The 13067-nt window shown below is 32.4% G+C and overlaps 1 long non-coding RNA gene across 1 annotated transcript in view; it reads right to left on the bottom strand.

The window, feature by feature from the left end:
* Positions 1-934: 934 nt before the first annotated feature.
* Positions 935-13067, bottom strand: part of LOC121123455 (uncharacterized) — a 148422-nt gene continuing 136289 nt past the window's right edge. The window contains exon 2 of the long non-coding RNA XR_011781452.1: positions 935-1169. This is a non-coding gene — a long non-coding RNA (uncharacterized lncRNA). The remainder of the gene's footprint in view (positions 1170-13067) is intronic.

Here is a 13067-nt window from a genome sequence, read left to right as displayed (position 1 = left end):
AATTTCAAAATTTTAATTTTTTGGAGATAAAATTCAAAAATTCACAGCTGTTGACAAAGAGTTAAATTTTTGGGAAAAAATTCCAAAACTAAATTTTAATATATAAATTTTTTTGAAAAATCAAAATGAATATTAATTTTTTTGGAATAAAATTTCATAAATTTGTAGATATTTTCAAAAAACTTAAATCATAAAACAAATCAAAAATCTACTGCTGTTCAGAAAAAATTAAATTTTATCAAGATAAATTTCAAAAATACACAGGTGATGACATAAAAATTTTAAAAAATCCACTGCTGTTTACAAAAAAATTAAATTTTTGCAGAAAAATTACAATAATTAAATTCGAAATATTAAATTATTTAAAAAAAAAAATCAAATATTAATTTTTCTACTAAAAATTTGGGAGGAGGCTACAGCCCCTACAATCCACCCCTTGCAGACGCTCCTGAAACTTCATAGGATTTTAAACGAAAAAAATGATGAATGAAGACATTATGAAATATGAAAAATCCAAGGTCAAAGTAAAGTTGATATCCCAAAAAAATGATGCCACAGATTATTTGACAGAAATTCGACTTCCTTTTAATGTTTTCAATTTGAAATCTTGTAGATTTCGAGGGGATAAAGGCCGCCATATTTGTTTTTTTTTTGTACATCAAAAAGTCCGTATAGTAGAGATACAACATTAAAAGTCAACCAAAAGTCAAATACGAACCTTTAAAATAAAAACATAGAAAGTTGGCGAATAAGTTATGTATCAAAAATTCCATGAGGCAAATTTATCAGAGGCGAAAATGTATGCGGCAAAATTAGGGATCACGGTTGTGTTGAAGTAAAGTGGAGTTTCTCTGTAAAGCTTATGTAGAAGGGGGAGCACTTGGTTTTCATATCAAATATCTTATAACTAGTTAAAAAATAAGAAAAAATAGTAGATCATTAAATATAATATATTATTCTACTGGAGTATAATATATATAAAGTTATAATATTTTTTATATAATATAATATAATTATAATAATTTATTTGAAATGATGAAAATATATTTCTGAGGAGGTTATTTATGGAGATATTTTCTAATTAAATATCGGATAATAATTATAATAGAATCATTTTATTGTAGAAGTTGAGTATTGGATAATTATGGAGAGAAGGATTCCGTCAGTATCTGCAATGAAAAAAATGAACAAATTAGATATTGTATATAGATTCGACCATACTTTGTGTAATATACGTTCTAGCTCACGAGTTTTACTTTAAACTTCACATACCCAGTCTCATTTATGATCAACTTCAATAGCTGAAATGACGTATTTAGTAACTATGTTATTTCAATGGTCATGGTCTCTATGAAAGACCAATAAGTGTTGGTCTTATGATTAACAAAATTAATTATGACGGGATGACATGGACTACGGTATTTTTAGTTTTTTAGACGGATCTAACCCTAATTCCCTGTTGCTTCATTTCTATTCATTTCATTCCCTGCAATATTTATCCAGGGACATTTAATTCCCATTATACAGAGGGAAGATCAATGATGGGATTTAGTTCTACCTCCCAAGGTACCATGAAATAATAATATCCACGTATACCATTCTTACTCACTATTAAAGACTTATGATGACGTCATTTCAATTCGATTAACATCATAAGACCAGGTCTTCATAAATCATATCCGTCTCCCACCCATCACTAGTCATTTCATGGGGCGTCCGCAGGTGTTGGCCTCTAGTCCCCCCCTCCCCCCAATGAAGGAATGTTTCCTTTTTACTATAGAAATTTGAAATTTAATTTAATTTTTCATTTTTTTTTCTAAAACATTTTTTAAAAAAATACCAAAAACCAAAAAAAAAAAAAAAAAAGAATATATAATCCTGTGGACCCCGATGTGAATATATGTAATTCTTTATTGATATAGAAAATTTCTTGTTTAGGATTTATTTGTAGGTTATGCAATTTTAAAATCAAGTTTAGTGAACTTTATTGAATGTTTTGCTTGAAGGTTGTTCTTTTATTTTTCTGTTTGATTTCTTAGATTTTCTTTTTTTTAAATGTGAGGAATTATATCAATCTAGCTATCATTTTATTTAATACATGCAACCTCATCAAATTGGATGAGTACTAATTTGATTCCCAAAGCTCGCATTAAATAATGAACATTTCATAGAAATATTCCTTCTAAAATATAAAATAAATGTTTAACTGATGTGTGAATACTTTTAGGAATTCTTTGTTAACGTTTGGAAAGAAATGGTTCATATATAGAAAACTTACTGGAAATTTTGATGTGGAGTACCTTTATTTCGGAACATTAGAAACCACAGACCACTTTCTCTATGATTTTAAATGACGTATTATAAGAGTCAAAATTTAGTTGGGGAATACCTTCGAATGTAAACTAAATAAGGATGATTTTTTAACCTTTATTAATGGGACACGCCATTGGAAGATCAATGTTACTTTAACAAAAACCCAGTTTGTGTTATAGACTATGAAAATGGAAGGGAAAATTGACACCAATGGAGTAGTGTTATTATATTCGTATACACTATATTTGTGTTCTATTAAGTATTTAAATATATTTCCTTTGAAATTATTTTATGGTGTATTTTTTATCAAATTTTTTATGCCTTAACTTTGGAACTTTTGTTTTATTTTTTATATACCCGTCTACCAATGTCATTTTTTATATAATTGTGTTTTAATTAATTAATTAATTATTTTAATGTCATTGCATGAATGCCATAAATAAAGGTCGAGAAAAAAAGAATATATTTGACTATAAGAATAACAAATTATATTGTATTGAAACACCAAAGTCATATTGTCAAGAGGATTTTAGAATAAGGATTAACTTTTTCTCAATGTTTTATAGTCAAAAAGTATTTTAACTTATATATAAGTATGCAAAATGGTTGATAAATCTCATCAGTACCGGGGCATATTGTTCAGCATAAGTATGACATTTAGCATGTAGACGTATAAAATAACAAGGCGTGTTTCTATGATATTTTGTTGGGCATTTGAGGTCATTAAGAGCCTATTTTTGATCCCAATAAAACTTATTATTGTTGATTACAACTGAATTAGTTTCGTAAATTTATTTGATAAAAATAATTTTTAACTATTACATGTTTCAACATTCATAAGTTATACATTTTAAAAATCTGTAGGAAGACGTTTTTGGATCTATTGAAAATAGTATAGGTGAATGATATAATATTTTATAGGAATTTGAGTTCAAACCAATGACAATGGAGCAAAATAAGTGTACTAAGTCCATGTATATGGTTTCCAATAACATTTATCAAGTTCTGAGTTGTTAAGTAAATACAACAACTTAAAGATAGTTGGAAATACGTGGTATGGATTTCCAATCTGGACAAAAAGTTTACCTTCTTTCTGGGGCTCTTTCGTGACTTTTATTTCAAAAAGATTCCTTGATGAATCAGATGTATTGCTTTTTTATTGCATTTTTCTCCCTAGTCTAAGATGAGGACGACAATATAATTAATTTCTAGACTCTCCTTTGTACAGGCATGAGTGTGGCAGATACAGGAACCAGAACAGGTGGAATGACAGATTTCTTGCATTAAGCAATGCCGATTCCAACAACCTCCAATAAACCAGCCTGCGTTATGTCATTGGATTTTTTTGGCTCCATAACTACCTATCCTAGTTCACAACTAGGTAATGTCTCACTACGACTGACTACATGGACATCCAGAGGACAAAATTTATCCCATGGGTATAGACAACATTTTAAAGATGGAAATATGGTGCTACAGCGGGACGAGGTCACTGCACACACGGAAAAGTTTGTTTTCTCAATAATAACAAGGGCATTTGGTTCAAGGAGATATTGACCCCATATAGATCACACCTTAAACCATTGAACTTTGCTTTCTGACCACAAAAAGAGTCCAAAGCCAGTAAAATTCATCACCCCAATATCGACGCCTTGATGGCCTGTGTGAACAAGTGCTGAGGCGCCATGGACGTAAATTTCATAAAAAAGTGCAGCCTTTTCTTCGAAAGGAGGCTAACAGGTGTCCTCGAGGCTGAGGGAGGTTACATTGAGTAAATTAGTTATTTCAATGTATGATATAACATTGTAAAAGGAGTCTAATTAAAGTCGGTCATTGTTTTAGAAATACATCTGGTTGAAATTATTGCATTCATTTGTAAAGATTGATAATTCGCAGCCAGGATCACTCTCATCTTGGTGATTGGATGAATTGTATTGAGATTTAATATAAATTAGAAAGACAAATATCAAGGGTACGAAGATAATGAGGGAAATAATATATATCATATTTGTACTTGGATCAATCTAATCTGCCGCGTGACACTACTTCATTTGATCCGATAAGAGTTCTTAAAAAAATGCTAAGGTCTGTTTAAAGTTAGATCTCAAAAAGGATGAATAGATATACAAGAATTTAGTGCTGTGGCCAATACAATACAATCTATGTTATATATAATATAACAATAAATGAAGAGTCAATATTTTTTTGAAAAAATTGTACAAAAGTTTTGATAATTTACAAAGCATTCCAAGAATAAGTATTATAAGATTTCTGTTTATGTACAACAAAGATGTAGACTTCATTTTACGTAATGTGGACCCTGAGGGCACAAACTTACAGGGCACACTCTGAATGTGTACATTATGTATATACAAAGAGTCATACATGGTTGTTGAATAGAGGTCACGACCTCTATTCAACAACCAACACGATTTAAAAATGGGTTTCCTCCTAAACTAATTATCCGATTTCAATAAAAACCAATGGAAAATGAATGCTTAAACATAAAAAATATTATTTCCTATTAACACGTTTGGTGCAAAGAACGGCATCGACTCGACCTTTGAAACGGGATCAGGTCTTGATAACAGTTTCCTTTAGCAGATTCCTGAGTTTCTCCCGGATCCAGGACATCATCTCGGTTTTTATGTACAGGAGGATCTGTTAGTATGTTCCTTAACTGCACCCTATACAATGAAGTCATTGGTGTTGAGCTCTAGGTAGCTTGTAGGCCAAACACTGGGTCCAGGCTTTAGAAGTTTGGAACCTCAACATTGTCTCGTCATGCTCCGATTGCAAAAATGACACTCTGCCGTTTCCTCTTTGTTGATCAATGCCTTTTTCTTTAACTGACGCCAAACACTTCTGGCTAGCTGCCAACACAAGAAACAACATCTTCAGAGGCCCTCAAAATTTGTTTTTAAAGAAGGGCTACTCGCTGTATTTCTACTCAAATATCTATGTCCATTTACAACCATAAATATATGGTAAGCATATTTGAAGGTCTTCATGACAAATATTATTTTAAGATATTGTTAATACTTATCACGGAATATTGCATATGAACGAAATTAATTTTGTTTATTGTCTTTGTCATTTTTGTTTGGTGCATGGATATGACTTAAAGATAAAATGTATCTATATAATATTGGAACTTTGGAATAAAATATAAATTACAAAGTAAACGAAAAAGTTTGTTCACTCTAAGAAAATGAAACTTTTATTAAATCGTTATGTACACATTGTCTTGAAATAAGGAGTCATTTACCCCTTAAAGCAAAGTAAAACAAGGCGGTATATTACATTATCGGCAACATAGCTTCTTTTTCCTAAGTTTTATCTACCAAAAAAGTTTTTTTAATAATGATAGTACCCATTTTAAGCTTTGTTTTACACAGTTTTGAAAATCATATCAGATAGGCCATGTCTTCCATTCTCCATAAACCGATCTTTGGTATTTTAATACCCCGTGATTCTTTCAATTTTTTGTTTCTCCTTAAATAACTTTGTATATAGAAGTTTTAGAGAGACAATGAGGATCTACAAAAAAATACGTCATTTAATTACTAAAATATCAAATTTTCAAACTAAGGATGATAAACTGATTAAATAATGAATAATTGCCAATTACACAAATGTTGCTCTTTCCAGAACAAGTCCGGTTCCAATAACTCGATTCGAACAAATTGCACCTATTTATAATTCTTGCAGAACATCATATCTGAAAGGTACATTTTTAGCTCTCTATCATTATTTTACGTTTTATTTGAGTTCAAAGAATCTTGCAAATTTCAAATTATGAAAATGAATTGAAAAAATCATTTTTTGTATATTAGAAATTGAAGCCATTAACTGACTATTATAAATTACGCCTATATAAAGCTCAGGAATTAAATCGCAATTAGTTTAATTTCATTAAATACTCTTTCTAAATTAAGGATGCACCGATTCATCGGAAAATAATATGGTATAGACCTCACCGGCAAATTTGCCTATTCATTGGTAATTGGAATATGTTCTTATTAAATTTTTAAAATAAAATATACTGTTCATATTGCCAATTACAAAAGAACTTGCACGCTGAAAAATGCTTAGAATTTACCAATATAGTGATTAATAATCAAATACCTGAATGAGGCATTCCAAGATATAAACATTAATTAATTTATAAGTCAATGGAAGACAGCATTAACACACGTAAAAATGGACTCTTTAAGGAAAAAGCGCAAATTAACATCATCCTCTCCCAAAAGCTAGAAAGTGACTATGCGAGAGATTGTGCAAAACTGTGATAATGCCATCAGTCAGATTTGACTTTGTTGTAGGTATTATTGCCATTTACTTGCCTGTTTTTAACTGTATTTAGTACTTATTAAAATTAATATATAATTGGCCAATGAACAACAGTTAATTAATCGGTGATCGGCCAAATTTCTTATCAGTACATCCCTTGTCTAAATGAAGAGTCATGTAAAGTAAAAATCACCCATACTAAGACAAAACTCACAGCCATAACCGTACGTTAGGTTTGCGCTTTGTCCGTTTCAGTGGACCAAAAAAACCAAAAACCTTACCCAACCGTCCAGAAATCCCATACGTAAATATAGATGAATTATGTCATAATTAGTTATTAATTTCTATTATATATGACTTATGAACAACTCTGAATAGTACTTAGCAGTAATGATAAAATACATATTTGAAGCATGTCAACCCAAAAGGAAGCTAGAATATTTTTTCTCAAAATTGAACATGAAATACATTTTCCAACAAATTATAGTTCATTTCAATGAACAAATGATTTTGCTTAATCCTTTGGAGGCCCGGCAAATTGTACTTGAAGTAGTTAAAATTCACTGCCACATTTATAGGATTAGGAAATTAATACATTATATGTCTAAGACAATATTGGGGGCAAATTAAGTCAAATAGATAAAACAGAGATTTTAAACTACAGTTAAAACACTCTCGGATATCTCCATTCGTCCCAGAAATTTGACGTCAAATCCTATAATTAACCGTAGTATCTCTTTGAAATATTTCCTGTCATTTTATAAGTATAAATGATTGAACCTTTAAATATATGATTCGTTTATTTTTCATAAAATTAATAGTTTTTGTAACTAAACCCCGACATGTAGGCGACATTGAAAAAATAAATTGCACCTAAGATTTATATAAATACTTTTAATATTGATTGCAGCCAGTAACGTTAAACACAATATTTAACACAAATATCCACTCAATGAGAAGTACTTAAAATCCATACTTGCTTACAAGGGACATAATAATAGTTTTATGTTTTTTTAGAGTGAGCTGTTACAGCAAATAGGAGTTTAAAAAGTTTTTTATTATTAGAAATGTATCACGGAAAGCGGATAACGCTTTTTAACAGAGAGTTGGTGGTTTGAAGATGAATTCATAAAGATACCTCTAATGATCACGAAGTAAAGCTCCAGAAGAATGGCCCCAGCTGCAAGTATCAAGTGAAAATTGATCATAAGAAGCAGAAAACATTGAACTTTGCTGTTAAGAAAACTTCATCTGCTACATCCTCATCCTCAGTCACTGCCTCCTCCTGCCCAGATGACCCTGCTCCAGTTGAGGCCTTACTGCCTGAACCAAGATCTGAAAAGTCCGTTTCTGCTGAAGAGAAAGTTACTGCAGACATAGAAAATAATGGCGACTCATCAAATTACCCCAGCGGACGGATTTATCATGGAATAAGACTTCCTAATCTCGATATTGGACCAATCTTCTCTCCCGAGCAGCTCTCTGTAGTCAACAACAACAATATTCCCTCTGCAGAGTACTCTGAGACTACCAACAATGAGCAGGGAGGCGAGAAGAGCAAGACTAAGGAGACGGAGTTTGTGTACGGCGGCGAGAGTACCCCGACGTCTTCATGAGCCAGCTAGGTGCCCAAATAGTTACTGGGAGGGATCCACAGCGGAAGGACATTCAGACCAGAACCAGAGTGGAGACTGAGCGGGAAACTGTGCCTAAAGTTGAGAGAGATCATTCTCTACAGACCAAGTTACAGGCATACAGTCCTCAAATAGAAAACAAATACTCCAGAGACTTTCAATATTTCGTAAGTTCCCGTGGCCAGAAATTGATGAGGTTGAAAAGTCAGCCAAGTGTTTCGCCTGTTTCAAATTTTTCCTTTTCCAACCATTGGATATTTGAGTAAAAAGCAAAGAAAAACAGTTCCTCGTTGAAAGTTCATTCAAACTACAAAAAAACCCTAAGTGTCGATGAAAAAGTAAATCAATTTCCTCACATCAAAGAGAAGGAATACCTTGGTTCTCAACCAGGTTCAGTCTCAACATACGGAGGAAGTCGAACAGTGGAGAGCTTATTTGAGGCACCTTTTCCAAACTGTTGGGTTCCTTGCAAAGCAAGGATTGGCTTTTAGCGGCGATTCCGAAACAGGAGAAAAGTTGACGGAATCTAATAAAAACAATCGAGGAAATTTCTTGGAGCTTTTGTCCCTGTGTTCACACGACAATCAGATTCTCAAAGATAAACTGGAGGCTGAGGTCAAAAATTTAGTTCAGCTGGTGCAGGTTTTGCCAAGTGGACTTCGCATGACAAGCAAAATGAGCTGATAGAGATTAAAGCATCCAAAGTGACGGATAATATAATTGAAGATGCCAAGACTTGTGCCGGCGATGATGACTACTGGTTCATTGTGATTGTTGATAAAACATCAGATATGTTAAATACGGAGCAGTTTAGTCTGTCACTTGGATACCTGACGAGTGAAGGGATCACGAAAAAGAGCTTCCTCAAGTTTGTAAAACTTACAAAGACTAACGGCAAATATTTGTTTGAAAAGCTTAACGATGCTGTCAAGGACCTCTGCCTCAATCCTACCTGCACTGTTTCCCTGACCGCCGACGAACATATCCGGCATCAAACAGTATCTCGCCACCAGTTGGAAGAAGATGCCCACCCCGTGTATCTACATCCACTGCTACACCCATGTCCTCAACCTTGTAGTCAAGGATCTTTTCTCAGATATAACCGTATTTAGAATACAATGGGGACAATGCAAATTTTATACAACTTCATTTAAGGTCACCAAAGAGTCCATCAATTTACCAGTCGGTAAAGATAACAAGTGAAGATGAGGAGCTTGCACAGATGATGACCCTGAAGAACCAGTCTACCTCCCGCTGGAGTCTCCACCAGAATGCCGTAACGCTGTGTCTCTAGAGATGGTCATAATCATGAAGCCCTCATGTAATGAGAAAAGATAAAAATACATTGTCAAGTTCATAGCAACTCACTGCTCAACAGATCTGTAAAATCATCTTTAGGCATACAGTCCTCTAATAGAAAACAAATGATTTTTCGTATTCCCTGGCTAGAAATTGATAAGGTTGAAAGGTCAGCCAAGTGTTTCGCCTGTTTCAAATTTTTCCATTTCCAACCATGGGAAATTTGAGTTCAAAGCAAGAAAAACAGTTCCAGATGAACTTTGAAAGTTCATTCAAACTACAAAAACCCTAAGTGTGATTAATGACTCAATCAATTTCTTAATCAAATAAAAATCACAATACGCTTGGTTTTCAATCAGGTGCAAACTCAACATGCTGGGGAAGTCTTGAAGTCGCTTATTTGAGTTTTCCAAAATCAGTAGCTTGAAAGCAAAGATTCAATTGATTTGCGACAATTCCCAGAAACAGGAGGAAAGTGTGATCGGAATCCTGTCCTCGAAAACAATCAGCAGGAAACTTCTTGGATTTTTGATCCTCATGTCTCAGGAGTTACAAGAACCACATGAGAACCAATATCGACCAGGAAGATTCCTCCGATTTGGACTTCAAGAACATGGACAGGGTGATGGTAGACAAGGAACTCCATGAAGACATGGACAGATCGATTGAAACCTTTGCGTTCCAATCAATAGGAGTTGTATCGGAGCTGATAAAGTAAGAGCAGATTTTCAACCTATGATAGTTTCTTCAATTATTTATTTTACATGGAGTTAAGCATTAAATCGTCAATGACATAATCTGCTATCTTTTCTGTCGATGTAACCGTTATATGGCCCATTATAATCTCGTTCATTAACTTCATCCGTTATTCTTTTCTAAATACTTAAAGAAGTTCAAATTGTTTTTACTTAATTTTATATTTCAAAACTTTTGCTCTCATTCTCGCCCCGTGCATTTTATACTCTTTCCTTTCGGAAGTGATTGCCATTTTGATTTTATTTTTCCCAATGTTTGCCTGAAGGAAATTATAGTCGGACAGTCCTTTCGACGATATTTTTGCAAGATCTAATCTGTGATGTAGCATTTGTCCTGTTTAAACATCCCACGTTCACCACGGAAAATAAACCGTTCCCCCTTGTAAAGTGGACCGAAAAATCTTCGTGACATACGGCACTCCTCACAGCTGCTTTAACATTATCATCTGTTGGAATCTGTCTTCCTCACATATCCAAACAAGCATATGATCATGAATGTGAGTGAGGCATGCACATAGTTTTCCCGCCAAGAAAGAAGCGGTTTTTTTTATTGTTCTTTTTACAGGTAAATTTTTTTCCTCTTATGTTTCCCTGCTTCACGCAAGAAGGGTTTTTTACAAACATGCTTTTTAAAGGGAAATAAACGTTTCCCCTTATACATATATTCATTCGAAATACAACCATTACATATAATAGTCACACTATCTTTTGTTTAACCCGTATTAATTTATTAGTAAGTTATACAGTCCACAATTGCTTTATTATCCAAGAGTATTGGGAGAGACCTCAATCCTTTTATTGTTTATCTTGGAATCATCGTGGTTCTTCTTGGAATCTACGTAGTTCTTTTCAAGGTCCTCCGGGGTATTTCATAAGGTCCTACGAAGGTTCTCACATGGTCCTTTGGTCAACTTTGAACCTATGTTGGATCGTGGTTTCTCTAAATATTCACGGATCAAATTGATATTCTCTGATTTTGTTATATCTTCGGTCTGAATACCCAGATGTGTTTATCCCCGTAGAGGATTTATGTCTAAAGATCTTAGTCTTGTAATATCACACATATTTGAAATGATCTTTGATTGTGTTAATTCCTAATACTTTCGGATCATTTACTTCTATATTTGCGTTCCTTTTTGAACTAAATACAGTTTGGGGGAGAAAATGTCATAGTTATTAAACTCGGGTGATTCAGCTCATATTCTTAAGAAATATCTTGGCTGTGAATGCTTCTCCTTTAAGGTCCACAAACCCTAAATAAATATATATATATATTTAAAAGAAGACAAAACAAAATATCCATTTTTAAAACCATAATCTTTCCACTAGAAACGCCGAGAGAAACGTATAGTGACTGAGAGAAAAGAGCTCACAACAAAAAGTTGATTGTGTTGATAATACTTTGGACTCTTCAAATGCGGAGAGAAACTAATATAATAGCTCATTTAGTATAGGATCTTAGTCCTATGTATATCTTAAGTACCTTGAAGCGTATTAATTTGATAGAAATACGTTAGATTTCATATCAGAGTTAATTCGTGGACATTACTTGATGTAATTCCCTTAACGAAAATATTAAGGAAATAGATTGAAATTGAAAGAAAATAAAGATATATATATTTATATCTATTAACATAATTCAAATTGAAATTATATTTGTTCCTAAGATTTAGAAATATGTAAGGCAGCTAAATAGTTCATTCTACTTCGGTGGATAAGGAATTGCCTGATAATTGGACATCCTTAGATAGATCTTCATCCAATCAGATTAAGGAAGATACTCAAGCCGTTTCTAAAGAAGTTGAGTCAATTCATCCTTTGTGGAAAATCTACTTGGAGAAGGAAGATCTGCAAAGAGATCCTACCGTAGTGGTAGAGTCAAGGGTGTTAGTACAATGAACCCTAGCTAAAGAGAAAATTTGGATGAGATGGAAAGCAGAAAAAGATTTCCAAAATGAATTTCGATAGTCCAATATACTCGTCACTCAAATACAAAGAGCTATTCAAATACTTGCAGGAAAAGAAAAGACATACCCAAGTGCGGAAATTGAAATAAGAATGATTCAAAAACAATTATCCAGTTCCCTGAACATTCATGAAAAGAAATTGGAAAAATACATACGAAAATGTCAATTTGAAGATACAGTAAATATTTATCATTAAAAATAATTGTAAATGATTATTGGAACGCGATTTATTAAAAAGAATCTATCAAAACTCAAGCTATGATAATTCTTTAAGTTTAAAACTAAATATAATGCATGGGGTAATTTGAAACAATTTGTGAGCTTTTCATTTCTTGGAGCAATAAAAAAATGAAATAGTGGATGTAGAAATGCACATAAAAAAATAGGAGAAAAATAAATTATGCATAAAATTGTTGTTTTAATGATGTTTTAAAGCCTTTGTACTTTTTTTCCTCAAAAATAAAATTACATAAATATTTATAAATGTATGTTATGCAGTTACCATCGAAAGATCAATTCATATTAAATGTACAAAATAAATGCATCAGCTCAATGCTTTTTAATTATTATTTTATCATTAAATATAATGCTATAATTAATTAGGATATTACTTGTACATAGTCTGCACCCATTGTTGTATATTTAATAGATGTAATAGCAATACAAAACGGCTTCGTTTAATTTAATTCTTTATAAAGTTGATGTTTGTTAATTCTTTATAAAGTTTATATATTTATTAATTCTTTATTAAATTTAATTGTAAAATAGTTTAATAACTTTTATTCAACGGAATATAACTTTTTTGA

The sequence above is a fragment of the Lepeophtheirus salmonis genome, chromosome 8 (assembly GCF_016086655.4).
Source record: "Lepeophtheirus salmonis chromosome 8, UVic_Lsal_1.4, whole genome shotgun sequence".
In the NCBI taxonomy this organism is placed as follows: domain Eukaryota; kingdom Metazoa; phylum Arthropoda; class Copepoda; order Siphonostomatoida; family Caligidae; genus Lepeophtheirus; species Lepeophtheirus salmonis.
The sequence above is the reverse complement of the archived record's forward strand: the minus strand, read 5'-3'. Positions and strand labels throughout refer to the sequence as shown.